At 61.3% G+C, this 20373-nt stretch overlaps 1 long non-coding RNA gene across 1 annotated transcript in view; it reads left to right on the forward strand.

The window, feature by feature from the left end:
• The first annotated feature begins 2017 nt into the window (after nucleotides 1-2017).
• The window catches only part of LOC128626812 (uncharacterized), a 31424-nt gene continuing 13068 nt past the window's right edge, over nucleotides 2018-20373 (forward strand). The window contains exons 1-2 of the long non-coding RNA XR_008390869.1: nucleotides 2018-2070; nucleotides 10118-10282. This is a non-coding gene — a long non-coding RNA (uncharacterized LOC128626812). The remainder of the gene's footprint in view (nucleotides 2071-10117; nucleotides 10283-20373) is intronic.

Here is a 20373-nt window from a genome sequence, read left to right on the forward strand (position 1 = left end):
ACCCTGGACACACTTTCCTGTTTTCAGATAACAGAGAGAGGAATTTCCGATGGCCTTTCTACTCTAGTAATACCCGATTCACCAAGCTGCCTCACACCCCCGTGCCTTTGCACATGCTGTTCCCGCAGCCTGGGGCATCCTCTTCATCTTCTTCAGCTGACCAACCTCTGCTCATCTGTCAAGATTCAGCTCAGGAGGTAGCTTCTTCCAGGGAGTCTCCCCCATTTCCAGCCTAAATGAGATTCTCCTGCTGGGAGTCCCTGCAGCCCTGGCTTAACTACCTGAGAGCAGGCGCTGGTGCATGCGGCTCCGTCAAAGTGATTGAGATGCACAGGGCCTGCTCTAGGCAGAGCATCAGCATATTAGTTACTGGTCCCAGGACAGAGAGAAGGCGTTTGTTTCTCCCTGCAGTCTCCCCACCGGGAGGGAGGAGGCAGAATGGGCCCCGCACTGTGCCCGAGTGCAGGGGTGCGGGCCCCAGATGCCAGAGCTCCTCTCTGCATCTCTTCCTCCTAGTGGTTACCCTTTGCAGGTGGTGCACATGTGTGGGTGCCAGTGGCCAGGGAGACACTAAGGCGTGAAGGCCTTAGGAAGCATCTCTGGGCTGCAACAGAGCCCCATATACTCCTGGGCTTACTCCCCAGTTGGTGGGGAAAGGCAGTGGTGAGCTGCAGCCAGAGCCCTGGAGCAAGGGTAGAGGGGTCTGGAGCCTGCCACGGTCTCTGCCATCTAGCCCACATGTGACCTTGGAGGTGTCATTCCTCCCACCGAGCCTCAGTTGTTGCGTCTGTAAAAATGGGGATGCAGCAGTCACATTTCTTGGGTCGCCAATAGTTGAGCACAGGACACGGGTAGCCGGAGGTGGGGTCAGCAGGGATTGGAGGGGTCCACCCGTGGCGATGGAGCCCAGGGGGCGCGGACGTCCTCTGGCAGGCGCTGGGGGGCGCTGCGCGCCTCCCTCAGCCCGACCCACGTCAAGTTTGTCTTTAGCTGTTGAATGCACCCGAGACAACGGCGGCTGGGCCAGACCCCGAGGGGTGAGCGGGGCCGGGGAGCGGGGCAGGGCCGGGGAAAGCTCCCCGCCAGTGACCCGGGCTCCGCGGTCCACGGGACCACTGCCGCCACCTCTCCGAACGTTGCAGCGGCCGTGGTGGAGCCAGGCGCTATCCCCGCCGCGCGGGTGTGTGTCTGTGAGTGTGCTTGTGTCCGTGGAAGGATCCAGTCTGGAGAGGGGGCGGAGGGGCCCCGCTGCAGAAAGGCCTGCGAAGGGGACGGGTGCCAGGGCCGCGAGAGCGGACGGACAGACGGCAGGCCTCGGCCCTGACGCCGCTGCGCTCGGCCCCCTCCACGCCACGCCGGCTGAGCTCGGCCCCCTCCCGGCGGCGGGCCCCGCCGGAGCAGAGGCGCGGCGGCAGGAGGCGGGGGTGGCGGTGTCTGCGCGCACACGCTCGCTCACACACACACACACACACACACACACACGGGACACGCCACAGACACACGACACGCGCCGAGCCCGCCGGGCGCCGCGCACACCCGCACTCACACTCACACTCACGCGCAGGCCCCGCAGCAGCCGCTGCTGGAGGCGGCGCTCGGCCCGAATCCCGGCTGGGGCTGGAGGTAAGTGAATTCCTCCGGATCTGAGCGCCAGCGGCCGGGGGAGACAGGGAGACGGCGGGAGTGGGGGCTGAAACCGAAGGGCACCCCCTCCGCCAGTAGGGGTGAGGCTTGGAGGGGGACACGGCAGGGGGAGAACGAGAGGGGAAGCTACCCCCAGTGCCTCCTGGGTCGGGGGATCCCTGTGAAACCCCCGGGGACCGCCCCGTACGGGCAGTGGGGTCGGCGCGGTGATGGTGGTGGTGGTGGGCGGAGGCGGGAGGACGGGAGGACGAGAGGAAGGCTGGTGAGGTGAGAATTTTGGGGGGATGGTGCAGAGTCTGGCTGGTGGACGGCAGTGCCAGCCGGTGCCACACAGCACCTCTCTGCCCTCAGCTTTCTGAATCAGGGGCTCACACCCCCCTCTTTCACCGAGCGCTGCCGGGGCTGAGGAATTCATCTTCACAGCTGGTAAGGGGCCTTTGATCCGTGCTGGGTGGCATCTCCGGTGGGTGGTGGGGTCGGGGTGGGGCTTCATCCCCTCCCCCCTCAAGGAGAGCAAGGGGTTTGTTAAAAGGACTGGAGTTGGGGAGTGGGGGCCACCAGGGGCGTGGGGACCCTTGCCAGGCTCTGCCCTTTCTCTGGGGCGCTGGAGTGGGGCAGGCCCCCTGCTTGCAGGGAATGGGCAGAGACTGCGGCTCCGGCAGGGCCAGGGCAGGGCCCCGCTGCCGCGCTGTGTGTGCATCTTCATGTGTGGACTCCAGCAACTGGCAGAGGAGGGGGCCAGGGCTGGGCGTGTTGGCTGGGGGGTGCTGTGCGCACGTGGAGAGGGGTGTGTGTGCACATAGGAGGGGTGGCCTTGCTCCCTGTACACACACACACACACACACACACACACACACACAGTCCGCTGTCCAGCAGGGTTTCTGTGGAATGTTGGAGGAGAGAGAGCTGGTGTGTGCGTGTGCGGGGCCTGGGGGGCACCCGGGGAGCTTGTGTTCAGGCTGGTGGCAGCCAGGCCAACATGTGTCAGGCATGCCAGGGAGGGGGACAGACGAGGAGAGGCTGGCGGCACTGACCCTTCTCAGCCGGGGAGGGCATGGGACTTGAGGCCACTTTCTGCAGCTCTAGTCTTCTGCTGTGCGCCCTCCCCCGCCTCCTCCCTCCAAAGGGGCTGCCTCTGGAGGGCCCTGCCTGGGTCCCCGCCCCAAGGGACACAGGTGTGGGACTGGAGTGTGTGTGTGTGCGCGTGTGTCCGGCTGCGGCTGCTGCTGTGGGCAGGCCGGGCTGTGGGAGGAAGCTGGGGGAGGAGCCGGGTGCCGGCAGCACCTGGAGGAATGTCTGGAGGCTGCAGGCCCCAGACGGGCCGCTGTAGCGACTGAAGGACGACTTCCTCTGGGAGCTGAATCATGCATAAGTGTGTGCGTGGCTGGCTCCCACACCTGCTCCCATGGGCACCTGTGGGACATGTGTCTGGCCATCAGCAGGGCATGTGGGCCTGCACGTGTGTGGATGTGTGTCCTGTGAGAGGAACACACACACATGCACACAGGTGTTGTCCGTAAGTGCCTGTCCTGGGTGAGCTGGGTGCCCTGGAGCCGAGTCCGTGGGCGGGGGCCTCTGGGCCACTGGCCGAGGGGCGGGAGGAAAGAGGCGTGATGGATGGAGGGCAGCAGGGGAGAGTGTGTGACGTCAGTGAGAGCCCCTGGCTGTTACATCAGCTCCAGGTTGCCAGTGACGTCACTGGGACAGCAGTGTGAGAGGTCACCCCCAACAACCAGAGTGTGTGATGTCAGTGGGAGTGTGGGAGGTGTCACTGCGTGTGTGGTCGAGTGGGGTCATGTCCTCTGTGTCGTGAGGGGCCAGAAGGGGAGCTTTGGAGTGAGCGGTCCCTCCCAAGAGTCCCCACTTCCTGAGTGAGCGTGGGACCCCTTTCCTTAAAGCCTGCCCCCAACACTGCATCTCCTCTACCCCCATAGGGTGTCCCCCCTTCTCCTGTCTGCACCCACTGGTGCCTGCTCTGGGCCCTGTGTCCGCCAGGTGCATGTGTGTGCAAGTGCACGTGACAGCAGAGTGGCCACAGCCAGGGAGCCAGAGACTTTTGGTTCTAATCCCATGTCATCGTTCTTTGTGTTTTGTGATTTAGGCATCCCTGTCACCTCTCTGAGCCTCAGTTTCTCATCTGTTCCCTGGGGGACGTTGGAGAGGTGAGGGGGGATTGCAGGCTCCCGGCACACGAGGGGGCTCAGTCTGTGTGAGCTCCACCCCCTGCTTTCCGTCCCCAGACCAGAGCAGCTGCCCTCCCCTCCCACCCCACCCTCCCACTGTGGTTCAAGCCTGATTTGGTAGGGAACGTTCTTTTTCCCCTGGGACCCTCACAGCAGCCCTGGCAGGCTGGCTGCTGCTGTGTGGACATTTGACAGGTGAGCAGCCTGAGGTCTGGGGGGTAAAGGAAGCTGCTGCCACCTCACTCCTCACTGAGGGCCTCCCCACTCCTGTTCCACCCCTTGGGTGCACGTCCCTTCCCACAGGGACAGGGAACTACCTGACATGGGGGTGGGGTGGAGGTGCCAGGGTGAGGGACCCAAGGGAGAGAGATCACCGGCCACAGGGAGACTGCCCTTGACTCCCAGGACAGTGCTTGCTTGTTCTTCCACGTCACAAGATCCAGAGGTGGCCACGGTGACGGAAACAGGTGCGTCCGGCTGCCAAACCTCTTTCAGTGCAGTCAGCCTGGCATGGTCTTTGGAGGCCCCACGCTTGCTCCGCAGTGTGGCTCCCTTGTCCCCTGAGGTCTGCAGAACGTGTTCCAGTGACGCCTCCGCTTTGTCCTGTGTGTGATGAGTGGTCAGCCCCTTCTGACTGTCCAAGCAGCCGTGGCTGCTTGCCTTGCAGGCTTGATGATCAAGTGTGAGAATGTGGCACCCACGTGCAGGGCCCAGATGACACCCATTGCAGCTACCCTCACCCGTTGCAGCCACCGTGCCTCTGGGCCCAGGCCCTTCCTCCCCCCCCACCCCGGGACCCCCCAAGTCTGCTGTGACGGTGCGTGCTGCAGAGCAGGCAGCCAGGAAGCAGGATTGCCTCGAAGCCGGAGCCAGAGCCTCCCTAACAGGGGGCAGCGCTAATAGTGCAGGAGGTTAACTCAATCCTCTGCCTCCTGCTGTCCCAGCCCAATCCCCTATTAAATTAACCTTCTTCCTGCTCAATTAGCACCTGGGGCAGCGGCACCGCCATCATTACTGGGGACGTGTCTTTGGGGGTTTGGAGTAATAGAGTCCCCTGCTCCTCCTCCTCTCCCCTCAGCTCTGCAGACAGTCCCCAGGGAGGCTCCAGAGAGCCACCTGGGCAGGCTCACCCACGGGGTTCCGAGGAAGGGTGCTGGCCGCAGGATGCCGCTGACAGCAATAATTATAATGATAATGATACTGATGATATGAGCTAATATTCATTGAGCCTGAGAGCCAGGCCCTGTGGGAAGCCCTTTACAAGCGGCTCTCACCCGAACGCCAGCAACCCTCCTACAGCGGAGCTGCTCGCCGTTCTCGTCCTAGTTCGCAGGTGAGGAACAGAGAGGTGGCAAACCAGCTCAGGGCCACACAGCCAGGGACCCAGGACCCAGGGACCCGTTGGCAGGACTCCTGCATCAGCACTTCACCGCTGAGCTTCTTCATCTGGGGACCTTTCCATCTTGGGGTGCTCCTTGCCAAGGGATCGCTCGGGCCTTTGCTCTGCTCCTCTGTCGGCGGGGGGCGGAGACCTTGCTGCGGGGGAGTAGTGGGTGTGGCAGTGGCTGCAGGGACAGAGGGGCAGACGGGCTCCAGGGTCTCCAGCCCTCTCCCCACAGTGACCTGTGACAGTGGGGAACCTGCTTCTCTGTCTTCCCGCAGCCCCTCCCTGCACAGCCTGGGCACACAGGGGGTGCCCCCAGGGCACAGGTGGCAAACACAAGGCCCGTGGGCCAAATCCGGCCCTCCACCTTGTTTTATCCAGCCCGGCAGTGCTGAGCTCCTTGCCTGCTAGTTAAGGAGGAGTTACACTTATACAGTCTTAAAATTATATTTGGCCCTTTGAAGGTATCTGTGAGGCTGCTGTGCCCCCCCCATGAAAATGAGTCTGACACCCCTGCCCTAGGGGATGGAGGGGACGTGCCCCCATCACCTTCCTCTCCAGGCCCCTTGTCTGTCGCAGCCTCTGCTGTGGCCTCTGGGCTGCTGTGCCACACTCTCTCTGTCTCACTTCTGGCAAGGGCAGGGGCGCAGGGCCCAAGTTTTGCCTTTTTCCTCTTGGGTGTGTCCTGGGCAAGTAAGTTCACTTTTCCTCTACAGGGCCCTGCTTCCTCAATGTGAAGTGGGGGTCATGGCGCCCATCTCCCAGCGCTCCTGTGTCAGTATGTAAGACAGTGTTTGGTATGTAGCCTTGTGTCTGGCACATAGTAGGTGTCAATTAGATGAGTTTCTGCCCCCTTTCCATCTGTCTCCTCAGTTCATCCCTGGTTCCCTGGAGTGGGTCTTGGGTTGTGTATGTGTGTGTGTGTGTGTGTGCGCGCGTGTTTCCTTCTTTCTCTTTGGCCTTCACGTTCACTCCCTGGATGTATAGAATTTATCCTGGAGCCAAGCCGGGGGCCTGAGGCAGCTTTCGGAGGACATGGGAGCTGCCTAGCCCCGCCCCCCATGAAGTGTGCAGAAGCCTGGGGGGGGGGACACCAGTGTGTGTGCCTGTGTGTGTCACCTCTCACAGAAGGAAGTGAGGAATAGTTCCCAAGGGCTGCCTGACCATTCTCTGGGCCCAGCCCCCAGACTTCGGCCTGACTCAGTTTCCCTCATTGGCTTATCTCTATCATTTACCCCCCACAGCTCTCCCTGGATCTTGGGGAGACAAAAGCCGAGGGTGGGCAGGCCCTCTCCCCTCCCTTCCTTGCCCTTCTCACTCGTGGTAGGAGGGCGGGCATGGCTCGGCTTGCCTGGCCACTTCCTGTCTGTCTCCCAGCTCCCTGCAGGTGGAAACGCACATGGCATTTGTCGGACAGCTTCCTTCACCTACACGCGTCCTGAGGGTGGACTGATGTATTCTGCATTCGGCCGGCATGCACACCCTTATAAGCATGTCCCACCCAGGGCGGCTCTCGTGCTGGGGGCTCAGGCAGGAATTGCAGGCACGAGCCTGTGTCCTGGAGGAGGGACAGACAGGTGGGACACTTGCCAAGTGCCCAGCGTGAGGCTTACACACAGTAGGGCACGTGTGATGGTGGTTCTCTGAAGTCCGTGACCCTGCGGAGGATGGCAGGGGTGGGGGCTGGTGCTGCAGGCTGAAGGCCTTGTGCGGAGCAGCCCGGTGCCCAGGGCGCAGAGGCTGGAGCCGCTCCGGGCGCTGCATAGCACACCGCTGAGTGCCGGGCCCAGGGCGATGCACTTGGTGATCTTGTTTCATTTCGTCTCGAGGTTGTGAAAGAGGTCCAGGGGCCTCTGCCCGGGGCAGGCAGGTGGAGAGAATACAGGAGCCCAGGCCTGGAGGTCGGAAAGCCCGGAGCGAATTTGGGAAGATGCATCAGGAATGTAGTTTGGGGATGAACCACGTAAGACCATAAACTCTGGACTAAGACATGGGGCAGTATCCTTCTGTCAGGGAGTGCCAGAGTCTCTGGGTGCTTGTTAAACGCAGGATGTCGGACCCTGCCTGGTGAGCTTTCGATTCCCTGGGGTTGATGCGGGGCCCAGGAATCTGCATTTTAGTGCATTTCCGGATTAATTCACTCCATGTTTGCTGGTTGGATGGCAGCCCAGGAGGCTCCTCCCACACACATCCGGAAGCAGCAAACCACCCCCATTTTCCAGAGGAGCCTGAGCTCAGAGAAGTGAGGTGCCGCGCAGTGGGTGACACAGCAGCAAGACGGAGGCTGATACTGACTAATACTGACTAATGACCTTCTGGGTTCCCTGGCTGCTGTTCTGAGCCCTTAAAGAGTTCCTCATCCAATCTCAGAACGACTCTCTGCATCATTGCTGTTGCACAGATGAGGAAACAGAGGCAGAGTCTGTGGTCACAGGTTCAAGGCTACACAGTGGGTAAGGGCACGAAGTGCGGTGGGGATGAGTGAACCTGGAGGGAGACCTGGCCCTGCATCTTGGATGGAGTGATGCCCTCCCTTTCCCTTCCTTTGGTGCGAGGGCTCCGGTGGAGCTGAGCCTGCCACTGCGCCTGTGAGCAGGGGCCAGAGGACGGAGGTGGGGGAAATAGAGAAGCGGGGAGGCGGGAGGAGAGCCTGGAAGGAGAGGCAGGGTTGCCTAGGGTGGCGGGTGTGTCTGTCCCCAGTTTGCATCCCGTTCTGGACCATGTGGTGCACCTGGTACAGTCCTGGGCCAGGATTGTCTACAGTGGCGGTGGTGGGCAGGGAGGGAGGGCTGGTGGCCGGCTGGGCGGGAGCTGGGGGGGTGGGAGTGCGCTCACAGAGCCCCAGCCCCGGGGCGTCAGCCCCACGCCAGTGCTGCAACAGGCCCCTGTGGGGGCTGGGGCACCGCCCGCTGGGGCACCGTAGAGCCCCCAGCCTGCGCAGCCAGCCGGCGGGTTTCCGCCTTACTTCCCTGTGCTTAGAATTTGCAGCCACATCCCCTGACGCTCACAGCCAATTTCACGGCCTCTGGGCTCCTCGAGGTGCGCGGTTTCAGGCAGGGGCTGGAGGCGGGTCTCGGCTGCGCCCTCGGGAAGGGGGCAGAAAGGGTGATCATGGTGAGGGACCGCTGACTTGTTTGCAAGGGTGTGTGTGTCAGGGGGCTGTGGACGGGATGGGGGGAGGCCCTGGGAGCTGCTGTGGGTGGTGTGCACGTGCGGGCATGGGTGTGCTGGAGGTGGGGAGTAGTTTGGCGTGTGTGGTGGCATGCTTGGGACGTGCATATGTTGACATGTGAGCCTGTGTGAGGGCCTCTGTGCCCAGGGCAGGTTTGTCTGGTATGTGTCAGACGGTCGGCAGTGGGTCGGGCCAGTGTTTCCCTGGGCGTGTTGACATGCACCCGTGCAGTGGTCCCAGGCACTGGTGCGGGTCCCTGTGTTGGGGTGTGCCCCCCTCTGCCTGGGTTCTGTGGGCAGCTGTGTGTGGTGCCTCTGGGGCTGTGGGCACACGTGTGTCTGAGGAAGTGTGACATTCTGGCGTGTCGATTGCCGTCCTTGTGTCCTGTGGGTGCAGCTGTGTGTGTGAGAGGGTCTAGTGTGCAGTCTGGGGTGCTGTCCCCTCCCTGGTGGCCACTGGACTCAGGGTCAGCTGGGGCCAGGCATGGGGGTGCCACCCCCGGGCCTGGGAGCCCTTTCCAGGAGCAAGCCTGCTGCCTCCTGGTTTTCTGCCTCCAGGTGAGGGTCGTGGAGTTGAGACGGCAGGGAGTAGGGAGCTGGGTGTTTCTGTTCTGTCGCTGCTGCTGGCTGCCAGCTCCGGTGGGCCTACCTTTGTGAATGGCGATGTCGAGGGGCCGAGGTGTGAGCCCCTGCCTACTGGGGAGGGCCAGGAGTACCATCTGGGCTGCTGGAGTGGGGTGCAGGGCCAGGCAGAGAAGGGGGCCCCCAAGGGAAGGGGTGCGTTAATGGCTGTGCTTGTGTGTGCACAGATGGAGGGAAGGCTGAGCCGGGCACATCCGTCTGGGCATGTGTGTGTCTGCGCAGGTGAGGTCGGCAGGTATACTGCTTTGGGGGTGGGCCAGCACACACAGCAGGAAGTGGGGCACAGGTGGTGGGCACCCTGGGGGAGGGGTGCGCAGGTCCTCACAGAGCCTGTGTGAGAGTAGCACCCCGGAGACCTGCCTGTTCCCTGCAGCAGAGGGGAGCGGGCTGAGCTGGTGCTGGGGTAGCCCACGGAAGGGTGGCTGGTGGGGCGTGAGAAGGGGAGGCTGAGTCTGTGGGCGCCAGGCGTCAGGTTAGGGTGAGGGTGGCGTGGCCGTCCCCACCTGAGTGTGACCTGTGTGTCCATGACTGTGAGTGAGGTGTGTGACTGGGACAGACCTCCAGGCCGTGGGGCTCAGCAGGGAGTGAAGGACATGGGGTGGAGTGTGGGGGTGTGTGAGGACCCTTCGGCTCCAGGAAAATCTACCCATCTGTTGCTTGCTGCTCCGGCCCAAGGGGCCAGGCAGGGACTAAAAGAAGTCCTCTGGGCCCTGGTCCCTCCTCTCCACCCTGAATCCTATGAGGGGAGGGAGCCCCCAGCCCTCCCTCTGGGTTTTGAGGCCCTTTCCCTCCATCTCTCTTGCTCCATCATCCATCCCCATCTCCCCACCCCCCTCCCCAATCTCCCTGCCTCTGTCTCTCTCCATCTCTGCCTCCATCTCCCTCTATTCCCTCCCTCTTTCTCCTCCCTCTCTCTCACACTGATATTCATTTGTGGTATATTCGGTTGCCATGGGAAACCTAAGAAAGAAGTGAGTGTACCCTTCAAGACTTCAGCATGTTCCCCTCCTCCCGCCCTCCCTCCCTCCCGCTGTCCCCTCCCTCTCCCTCTCTCCTCCCCTCCTCTGCCCTTCGCCTCCTCACCTCCTCGCAGGGGAGGACCTGAGTGAGGAGCCGCTGCTGCCTGAGCCAGGCCCGGACCAGAGGCCCCACTTGAACCGCTGCTGTCACCGCTGCTGTCGTGGGGACCCCCCTGACACCAGGCCAGGAAGAGAGCCTCGCTGCCTGCCGGAGGGCCCCTCGTGCCCACAGACGTCTGGTAAGGACAAGGTCCTTCTGAGTGCGTGTGAGTGTGTGGATGGATGTGCGCCTGCTCACACGACCTGGCCTTGCCACCCCGGGGTGTGGCCAGCCTCTGCCCCCTGCGTGTCCCCTCCTGCCTTGCCCAGCCCTGCCCCCAGCTGTGGGCACCCCCAGCCTGGCCCTCCCCAGCTTCCCCTCCACAGGGCTTGTGAGGCAGCTGGCAGAGGGCAGGCCTTTTAGGGCCCGGGACTGGTCCACTGAGGAGGGCGGGAGAAGGCTGCTGGCCTAGACACCCCACTGCTGCCCCTGCACCCCACTAAGAGGCGATTCAGACCTACCTGCACCCCAGCAGGGCTGGGGGCATCTGTGCACCTGCTGGGGGTGGGGGACTGGCTTCCTGGGGTGGCCTGGGAGAATATGGCCTCTTCTCCCTCTGGGTGTAGGGGCAGCTCTCTGTTATAGAGAGGGGCAGACTGAGGGGCAGGAAGTGAGCTGGGGGCGGGAGAATGCTGGGCAGAATCAGTCCCTGACCTGACCGGGGGCCTTGAATTGGAGAGGCATGGGGGGAGTGGTCTTCCCCTACTGGGCCCTGGGGGGGTCTGGTAGGAGCCCTTCCGTCCTGGCAGGGGCTGGTGGCTGCCCTGGAGAGGAGAGGCTGAGGCTGTCACTGTCCCTGAGGCTGTGTTGGTGGTGGCCACGTGGAGGAAGCTGTTGTCCTGACGGTTGCTGAGTGACGTGGTTGCTGTGGAGAGGGACCCGCCTCTGTGGCATTGCGGTCTCCATGGAGAGAGGAGGAGGCAAGGGAGGAGGCTGGCGTCCGGCTGGTGGTGGTGGTTGCCAAGGAGAGGGCGATTCGCGTCCGAGACGTGGTGGTCCCACGTGGAGGGGCTGTGGTGGCTGTGGGGTTGAAGTCCTCAGGAAAGGGCTGGGGATGGGTGCTCTGGAGGGGGCTCGTGCAGGGAAGAGTGGGGGTGGTGGGGGTCCCAGGAGGGAGGGGCTGCTGCTGCAGACTTGGTGGTGCTGGCACAGGCCGAAGAGGGCCGCAGGGAGGCTCTGGCGGTGGCTCACTTCTACCGCCCATCCTGCCTGTCCACGAGGCCAGGCTGGTGACCCTGCTACACCGTCAGCGCCCCTCCTGCCAAGGTCCCCTCCTGCCTGTCGCTCTCTCTCACCTCTGTAGCCAGCTTCTCCTGCCTCTGCCTCCCGCGGCCCTCTCCCTCCTCAGGGCCTTTGAACGTAAGAGTGCCCCGGGCGTGCGTACGCTCCCTCCTTGCCCCCAGAGGACTTCATCCCCATCCTTCATGTCGGCTGTGCTGTGGGAAGCCTGGTGTTGTCACCTGCCTTTGAGGTATCAGACAGGGGAAGCGACTTGCCCAAGGTCACACTGTGATTTGACCCTGGGCGCCTGCCTCCCCAAATGTCCAACTCACCAGGCCTGACTCCTCCTCCCCCAGGAGCCTCCACTGCCCTCCCATTCAGAGTCATCTGGCTGTGGCCCTTACAGCTGTGTGAGCCTGTGCCTCAGTTTCCCCATAGGTGAGACAGAGATGATGATGTACATGCCTCTTGAGGCTGCTGTCACTTGGGATAGTATCTGTGGTGCCCCTGGTGTGGTTCCTGAGCAGAGACTGAGTAAGGGTAACCACCACAGTCTAATTCCTTTTAAACGGGCTGTTAGAGCAATTTTCTGACGGGTCGCCTGGGGAGGGCAGCGGTGCCTTCTCGCCAAGGCCTGCCTCACTGTGCCCTTCTTCCTGGGGCCCCTGGGTGGTGGAGGTACTGAGCCGACCTTGTGGTAGCAGGAAGCAGGGCCTGGAGAGGGGGGCTTTCTTGGTCGCAGAGCCAGGATGGAACCCGTATGACCGGATCCCCTTCTGCGTCCCCCATGCTTGCTGCTGGGGCCTGTGCGTGCACCATAACCCAGTGGGCCTCGTCCCGGAGCTGTCGCCTGAGCCCCTTGCCTTCTGGCTGTCTTCACTGCCCACAGGGTGCGGGTGCCTTGGGAATAACAGATGCAGGAGACGTTGGTCCTGTTACCCTCCTTGACACCACTAGGGGACAGGTCAGGCAAGGGACTGAAAGGATGTCCAAAGAGGGACATTTGAGGGTCTTGGGGAGTGATGGGCAGGAAGGCTCTGCCACTTTCTGTGTGGGTGGCCCTGTGCACATTTCTTTGCCTTTCTGGGCCTCAGTCTCTTCATCTGTACAATGGGGATGATAAGGATTCCTATTTCACTGCCTTGATGTGAAGCGGGGGATGAAGTCAGCACACGGGGCTGGTACCTAGGAGGGGCCTCCTGGAGCAGTGGCTGTTCTTGCTAACATGTTGGACTTCTTCACTTGAGGGGAGAGGGCTGTCCTGGGTGGCCCCCAAGGGCAGACATAGGACAACCAGGCACAGATCCCAGTCTGTCCCAAGAAGCAATGGTCTACTGGCGAGCGCTGCCGTGGGGTGCGGTGGAGAGATCCAGCAAGGGCTCTGCGCACAGCGAGAGCGCAGAAGGCTGGCGGGAGCACACGCTCTGGGGTTATAAGACTTAGGTTCACATCCTGACATGGCCATTCATGGTCTGTGGGGTCTCAGGAGCCTCCGTTTTCCCACCTGCACAGTGGGAGGCATAACAATGGAGCAAATGTTACTTTAAACGCCGTCCCGTTTGTGGGAGACCCGGGAGTCCCTCGAATCTGCACAGCATCCCATTTTCCAGAAGGAGAGAGCAAGGTGCCAGGCGCTTAAGGTTGTAGAGCACTTACACCAGCGGCTGTGCTTTGCTGAGCATCTGCTCTGCTCCCGGTCTCGTTTAATTTTCCAGCCTTTGCACCTGCCGTTCCTCCTTCACCCGTGGCTGCTTCCCGGGCTCGTCGCCTGGCCATCTCCCTTTTTGGTTCCTTATCACCTCCTCAGGGAGGCCCTCCCTGACCACCCTGTTTGATCTGGGCCTGCTCCTTCTCTGTTTCCTTATAGCCCCCAACACAAGCAGTTGCCTTTTGTTTATTTGCCTGTTACCCAGCCACCCACCACTGTCAAGTGTCAGCTCCCTGAAGAAAGAGCATTTTCTGTCTTGTTCCCTGCTCTGTCCCAAGTGCCTTGAACAGGGCCTGGCACGCAGTAGATGTTCAATAAATCTGTATGTAGTGATTATAGGGGTGGTGACCCGGCCATTCACCCTGGCGGTCAGTCTTGTCATTCCCATTCTATCCATGAGGAATGCAGGTCTTGGGAGACCTGGTGAATCGCCTCCCAATTTACCTCCCAATTTATCAGGGTCGAAGTAGGTGGCAGGCCTAGCGTTTGGTCCCAGAGTGGGCTGACTGGAGGTCAACTGCTTTTTCTGCTGCTGAGGAGCTTTTTCCCCACCCGGCTGGGGAGCCTGGCATTTCAACCTAGAGGGTTTGGACTTCCTTCTGGACATAGAGGCAAAACCGTGGATAAGGCTCTTAAGGCTCTTAAGGGAAGGCTCCTGCCATAAAGAAGAGCTTTGGATAGCAGCCTAATTACCAAAAGAAATCAGGTCAGCTACCCACTAGCTGTGTGACCCTACCTAAATTACTGAACCACTCTGAGTCTCAGTTTACTTGTCTGTGAAATGGGGATACTGTCTTGGCTGGATTAATAATCTTGGCTGGCTTCTGGGAGGCGGTGGGCTTTGAGCTTCGATTTGCAGGCTTGGCTCCCCAGGTGGAAACACAGCCTTTGCTGAATCACCCCAGCCCTGGGAGGCCCCACTGGCCACACCTGAGAGATGGGAGGTTTTGATTTCTGAATAGGGGGCATCTTAAGTGGTCGGGACAGGCCATTCTCTGCCCTGCCAGCCTGTGCTGTCTCGCCCCTTCCCTGAGACAAGAAGGGAGAGAAAATCGAAGGGTGAGGAGAGAGAGGGAACCTGGCTCTAGCTGAGTGCCGGCAATGTCTGAGGATATCCTGCTGGGTCCCCTTGCATGGTCACAGCTGCCGCCCATGCAGAGTGGGAGTTCTCACACCCATTTCACAGACGGCCACACTCAGGCTTGGGGACATTCTCTATAGAGAGCCGAGCAGGGGCTTGGCCCCGGGCTCTGGGGCTCCTGCCTGCACATGCCAGGGAGTGGGGGACAGTGGGGGCTCCTGGGTGGGTGTGCCCAGAGAGTGGGCTGTTGGGCCCAGCCCCACCAGGGTGGCTCCGATTTCAGAGGCTGGACCTACAGGGGCTGTGAAATGAATAGACTGCTCGCCCCCGGCCTGGATGCCGCCCCCACCCCTGCCACTGCTGGCAGCCACGCTTGCCCAGGGAATAGATCTGGCGTTGTGTGCGGTTGTCCCAGTGTCTCGCTCAACAACCCCATTTGTTTGGGGAGGAGAAAGGGGGGTCTGTGGCGCCCAACAGAGGTGGGATTCATGGACAGGCCTGGGGGCAGGGTGGCTGCCTGGTACAGACCAGGCCTGGAGGAGCTCCAGGAGGGAGAGGAAGGGGGCGAGGTTGGGGTCCTGCTTGTACCCCGGGGCAGTCTGTACTCTGCATGGGCGGAGGTGCAGGAGTGGGGAGAAGAGGGTCTTGCCCCTGTGACTTTGTAGGCTGAAGGAAGGAGAGCATGGTGATCTGTCCTCAGGGAGCCCCTAGTCTTAGGGGCGTGGGGGACGAACCGTGCCATGAGTCTGAGGGGGGCACAGCCCTGACTTCAGGGAGCCCATCTGGGAGTATAAAGCCTCAGCTCCCAGAAACCCTAGTCGGAAGGTGGAGGCTCTGTGGGTTTGGGGGCTCAGTCTGCTTTCTGAATGTATGGCTGGTCCCACTGAATGGAGGCTCCCCGAATCTGGGAAGACTTCTTGGAAGAGGCAGTCCCTGAGGACTGGGAAGGGGCTGGATGTGGCGCGGGGACTACAGGAGGGACCGGTCTGCAGTCAGAAGCAAGACAGTGCGTTGGACGCCGAGTCTGAGTGGTCTCGTGCACCTGGATTCAGTTTGCTCGTCTGCGAACTGGGGACGCCTCCTGGGCACTGCCCGGCTGCCTCCTGGGGTGTGGGTTGGAGGGAGGAGTGCTCGTACTCTGCAGGGCTGCAGGGCTGCAGGGCTTCCAGGGGCTGCATGGTTGGTAAGGCCTGAGGAGTTCTAGAAGCTGCCTCAAACCCATTCCGCTGCCCCTCCGCCATGCTGGGCCGCAGCTCGGCCCACCCAGCCGTAACCTTCCCTGGTGCAGGAGGGAGGGTGAAACCTGTGCTGAGCCGTGAGGTACAGACAAGGGTTCCTTCCTCCCTCCCTCCACCTTGCTGCGTGACCCTACCTAATCCCAGACCGTCTCTGGGCCTCAGGCCAAGACCCAGACCCTGTCCTTGAGGACACAGCCTGAGGCTTGTGGGAGGTCAGAGCTTACCCCTGCTACCTAGGGCTGGGCCTCAAGGACAGATGGGGGGTTCACCAAGGACCCTAAGCTTCCTGGGAGGAGATGGGCCCCACCAAGGGGCTGGCAGGGAAGAGAGCAGGTGCCTGAGGAGATGTGGCTCAGGGGCCCTTGAGGTGAGAGGAGCCTCCAGGAGTGGGGCCCGCCTGCCTGCCAGGCACTGGGGTACTGGCTCGGGGACAGCGGAGGAACTCCTGGGGCTGTAAGTTGGGGTGACCAGCAGGCAAGCATGTGGGCCCAGGCCTGGATTCAACTCATGAGTCTACCCACAACAAGTTGTTTCACCTTTGTGTGCCTTAGTGTGCTCGTCTGTAAAGTGGGAATGAAAATGGTACTTAGCACTGCGCTGGACCTACAGGGAGTTCTCGATAAATGCTGACTGCTCGTTGGGTCTCCCGGTGGTAGGAGCAGGTAGGCAGGGCTTCAATGGCCGTTCCAGCCCCCACCTCTTAGGCTGCTGGGGACAGGCTGTGGCCCAGGGAGTCCTGAGGCCTGGGATGCTGGGTCAGGTCAGGAAATGTGGGTGTGTCTGCCTTTCTGGTTCCTCCCCGCTCCCCAGTGCCTGCTGGACAGGGAGGGCTGAGTTTCAGAGTGGTGGGCAGTGTGGGTTACGTCCCAGCTCATTCACGCCCTCAGGGCTGCATGGTTCTGAGCAGATCATTCCCTGAACCTCAGTTTCTCCACCTGTAAAATGGAACTGAGGGCCGTTAGGAGGGTTAGGGGAGATGACGCAGGAAGATAGCACCCATCTTCTTCCCCATTGGCATGTGCTGGGTGCCCGCTGTCCCGTCACTGCCCTGCTCTTCCCCTCTCTGCTTCAGTGCCGGGGTCGATGGCGGGAGAGGGGCTTTGGGGACTGAGTGACTGTCTTGGCCGAGATGGCAGCTGACCTGGACATTCTGTCCTGAATTCAGGGGGAGCTTGGGGTGTTGGAGCAGGGGACAGGCCTTAGGGACCCTCTGGGCCTGCAGGGCAGCTGCACACACGAAGGGGCGTGGCAGGCAGTGGGAGCTGGGCCTCAACGGGGGGTCGGGCCCACGAGCTGAAGGGTCAGAGCTGCAGGGCCTCTGTCTACTGGCCACACCCACGGCAGGCGGTGCCCAGAGAGGTGCCGCCGGGGGTCACACAGCAGTGGGTGGCCAGAATGAGGGCGGAGCCCGGTCCGGCCACTTTGGGCTTGGGCGCTGTCACCTTCCACAGTGCCTGGGCCGGCCTGCAGTGGCCGTCCTTCCTTCTGTCTCCCTCTCCCTCTTTCTCTCTGGCCTGTGGCCGGTTTGCAGCGTCCTTCGCGTGCCTCCCTGGGGCTCCACAGGAGGCGGAGGGACTAAATTTGGGCAAGTGTGTCCTGTGATGTGTGTGTTGTGGGTTGGAGAGTGTGCATGTGGAAAATGCGTGTGTACACCACCTTCTGACGGGGGAGCTGAGACGTGCTCTCTGGATATGAAATGGAGAGCGGTGAGCTGTGCCCCCTCCCGTCGCTAGCAGGGCCCTTCCCCACGTCTCCGGGCCCTGCAAACACATGTCCGCCCCTGTCTTTACCCATGTGGGGTTCACCTTGGCTCTTCGCAGGGCCCCTCGGTCCACACCCCAGGCATCTCTCCCCAGGCACATGGGGACCGTCCCGATCCACCTTGGTGTGGGTCCCCTCGCTCAGCAGGTTCCCTGTTGTGTCCTGAGTCCAGGGTCTGAGTCTCAGCTCTGCCCTTTAACCTCAGTGGGCCTGACCCTCAGACTGCCCATACGATCAAAGGGAATCATTTATTCCTTTTATGTAACGACACCTAAGTAACACCATGTGGTGGATGCTCTTCTAAGAATGCTGCAGAAATTAAATCCACAATCCAACAAAATAGCTTGTCCCCCTTTCACAGATGGGGAAAGTGAAGCCCAGAGAGGTTAAGGATTCTATCCATGGTCACACAGCAAGTCGGTGGTGAGATCAGTATTTGAACCTGGGACATTGGTTCACAAGCCACCCTACTAACTGCCTTGCTGTGTTGAGTGCCCTTGGTAATCCACAGAGAGGCGCTTGGGCAGGGTACTTGTCTGAGCAGGGAGTGGGACCCAGGCCTCCCGGCTCCCAGTCCTGAGGCTTCTTGCTTGTGGGCTTGTGTACACGTGCAACACACACATTCACACACACGCATGCTGTGCTGCTATCCAAAAGCTTCCCTCTGAGCACTGCTCAATTTTCTAGCCTAAAAGTGTCCATCTGTCCATCTCGCTGCCAAAGCCGTAGGCTGGACACCTACTGGGGCATCTGTTCTGGGGCCTCCCCACAGCCTGAGTCTGCCTCCCCTCCGCCCCGCCCCACCTCGCCATGGGGCAGGAGTCTTGGAAGGGAGCCCTGGGAAGGTGGGACTAGCCCAGGGGACACCGCCTCAGGCACATTTCCTCCTGTGTCCCCTGCTTCTGGCCCTATCCACCCAGTCCCACCTCGAAATCTCACCTGCTCAAGCCTCGTGCTCCGCCCCCCACACCCTCCCTGGGCCGGCTCAGGCTTTGGGGGAGGAGGTGTCATTCCCAGGGACCAGCTTCCCCCTCCGCCTCCCCCAAGAAGTCTGCCCCACTGCCCTGGGAGGATGGTAATTAGCATGAGGCAGGCTGATTAGCTCAGAAATTAAGTCTTTGTTTCCCTTGCTCCCCAGTTTCCCTAATTGAGCAGATGCAGAGCAGGGAGAGGTGGGGGATGGCCCGGTTGGTCACGGGGGTTGGGTAGGGGCACACGTGGCCCTGTGGCTGCTGCAGAATCGGCAGGGTGTGGGGTGAGCGTGGACAGGCACAGTTTGGGGCCCGGGTGGGGGAAGGCCCGGGTGGGGGATGAATAGGGGCAACATGCCCAGGCTGCAGCCCTGGGGTGTGCTTGTGGGGCTCAGAGGGGCATCTCCCCCAGTACCCCACTCTGGGTGCTTTTCTGCATTCGCTTGGCCCCCAGGTCTTCACATCCAGTTGCTAACCATGACTGCTCCCATTCACTGAGTGCCTGCTCGAGGCAGTCCCGAGGCTGGGCACCTTTTGCATATTGCCTCCTTCTGCCGTCAGAGGATGGTGGAGGGAGGGGACTCCTCATTTTTTTAGAGGGAAATCCTAAGGCCCAGAGAGGTGAGGTGTCTTGCCCAAGGTCGCACAGCCTGGAGTGGCCAGGGCAGGATTCGGACCCAGACCCTGTGCTGGAGGGAGGGAGGGACCCTGTGGTCAGGTGCTAGCCAACCCAGGTCCTGGGCACTAGGGCTGGAGAGGCCCTTGTCCTCGTTTGCCACATGGCGACCGCTGCGTCCGCCTGGCTGCGTTACTGGGAGGAGCAGCAATGACAGCTGCAGTAGTGACGACAGTGATCTGTGCCAGACAGGTGACAAATGCTTGACATGTTTTCATGTTTCACACTCACAACAATCCCAGGAGCCATGGGTGGGACTGGCAGTACCCCCATTTTACATTCACAGAAGCCGAGGTTGGGGGAGGGGAGCTCCACCCTCTGCCCATCCCACTGTCAGTAAGTAGGGGACTCAGGACTTGGCCTGGGGCCGCCTGACTCCAGGCCCCTCCTCCTCGATCACCACCCTGTGGGGTCTATAACACATCCAAGGTACCTGGCATATAGTAGATGCTTGACAAATGTTAGTGTCCTGCCTGCCCCCTGGCCCTGAAGGAGCAGGTTCCTGGAGATTCTGGTCTCTGGGACTTTGTCTGGGGGTTCCAGAGGGATAGCCCTCCTCATACCTCTGAGTAGATGTTGCTTTTGCTTCCATTTCACAAATGGGGAAGTTGAAGCTTAGAGAGGAAATGATGTGCTCAGGCTCTCACAGGCCATGAGACGTACGTAGCAGCCGGGATTCGAAGCCAGGTGGTCTGTCTCCAAGTGCCGCCAAGTGGGGCACCCTCTCTCAGCCACACCTGTCCCTGAGGGGTGGTCTCTCCCGCCCAGCCTGATTCTCAGCCCCTGCTCTGGGGGTGAAGCCTATGCCCCCTGCCCCTCCTAGCAGCCTCCTGCCTGGGATGCCAGAGGCTCCATCTCTGCTGTGCTCTGCCTCTGGCTGTTGGGCCTCAGGTATGGCCACCTGCTGACTGCACATGACCTTCGGGGTGTTCCTCTGGCCCCTAAAACTCAACTTGTCGCGCACAGAACTCTTTCTCTCTCCTCCTCCACCCCGGGGTGGCCTATCGCCCCTTCTCTGAGGCCCCCTGTGCCAGGGTGGGCGCTGCCACTGCCTCAGGGACACCCATGGGGACCCAGGAGTCACCTCTGACCTGTACCCTCAGTCTCCCGTCCTTGTCCTGGAGGTCACCAAGTTCTGCTCTCAAAGCTTCCCATTGCCTGCCCACCCGAGGCCCTCACCTGCACCAAATCCCCATCCTGGACCTGGGCTGTGGCCCTCTCTTCTCCAATTCATTCTGTACCCTTTGTCATCGGTATGAGCTCCCCAGCATGTCACTGGCTCCTGCTGTCCTTGGGCTAAGATCCGGAACCCTTACCCTGGCTGTGGAGATGCACCAGGACTTGGGTGAGCCTTGGGGCTGCTGCTCGGGACTCCCACTCCCTCACCGATCCAATTCCTTAAAAGTGCCACCCTCCAGGATCGCCTTCAGCAAAGCCTTCCCCCAGGTTGGACAAGACCCCTCAGGTGCCCCTGCACAGGGGACCGTCCTCTAACACGCCTAAGGACCCTTCGGGCAGAGCGGTGCTGACAGTTTTGCAGATGGGGAAACTGAGCCTCAGAGAGCTGAGCTGGC

Source organism: Artibeus jamaicensis, unplaced genomic scaffold (assembly GCF_021234435.1).
Source record: "Artibeus jamaicensis isolate MK-2021 breed Jamaican fruit bat unplaced genomic scaffold, CSHL_Jam_final contig_233, whole genome shotgun sequence".
Lineage (NCBI taxonomy): Eukaryota > Metazoa > Chordata > Mammalia > Chiroptera > Phyllostomidae > Artibeus > Artibeus jamaicensis.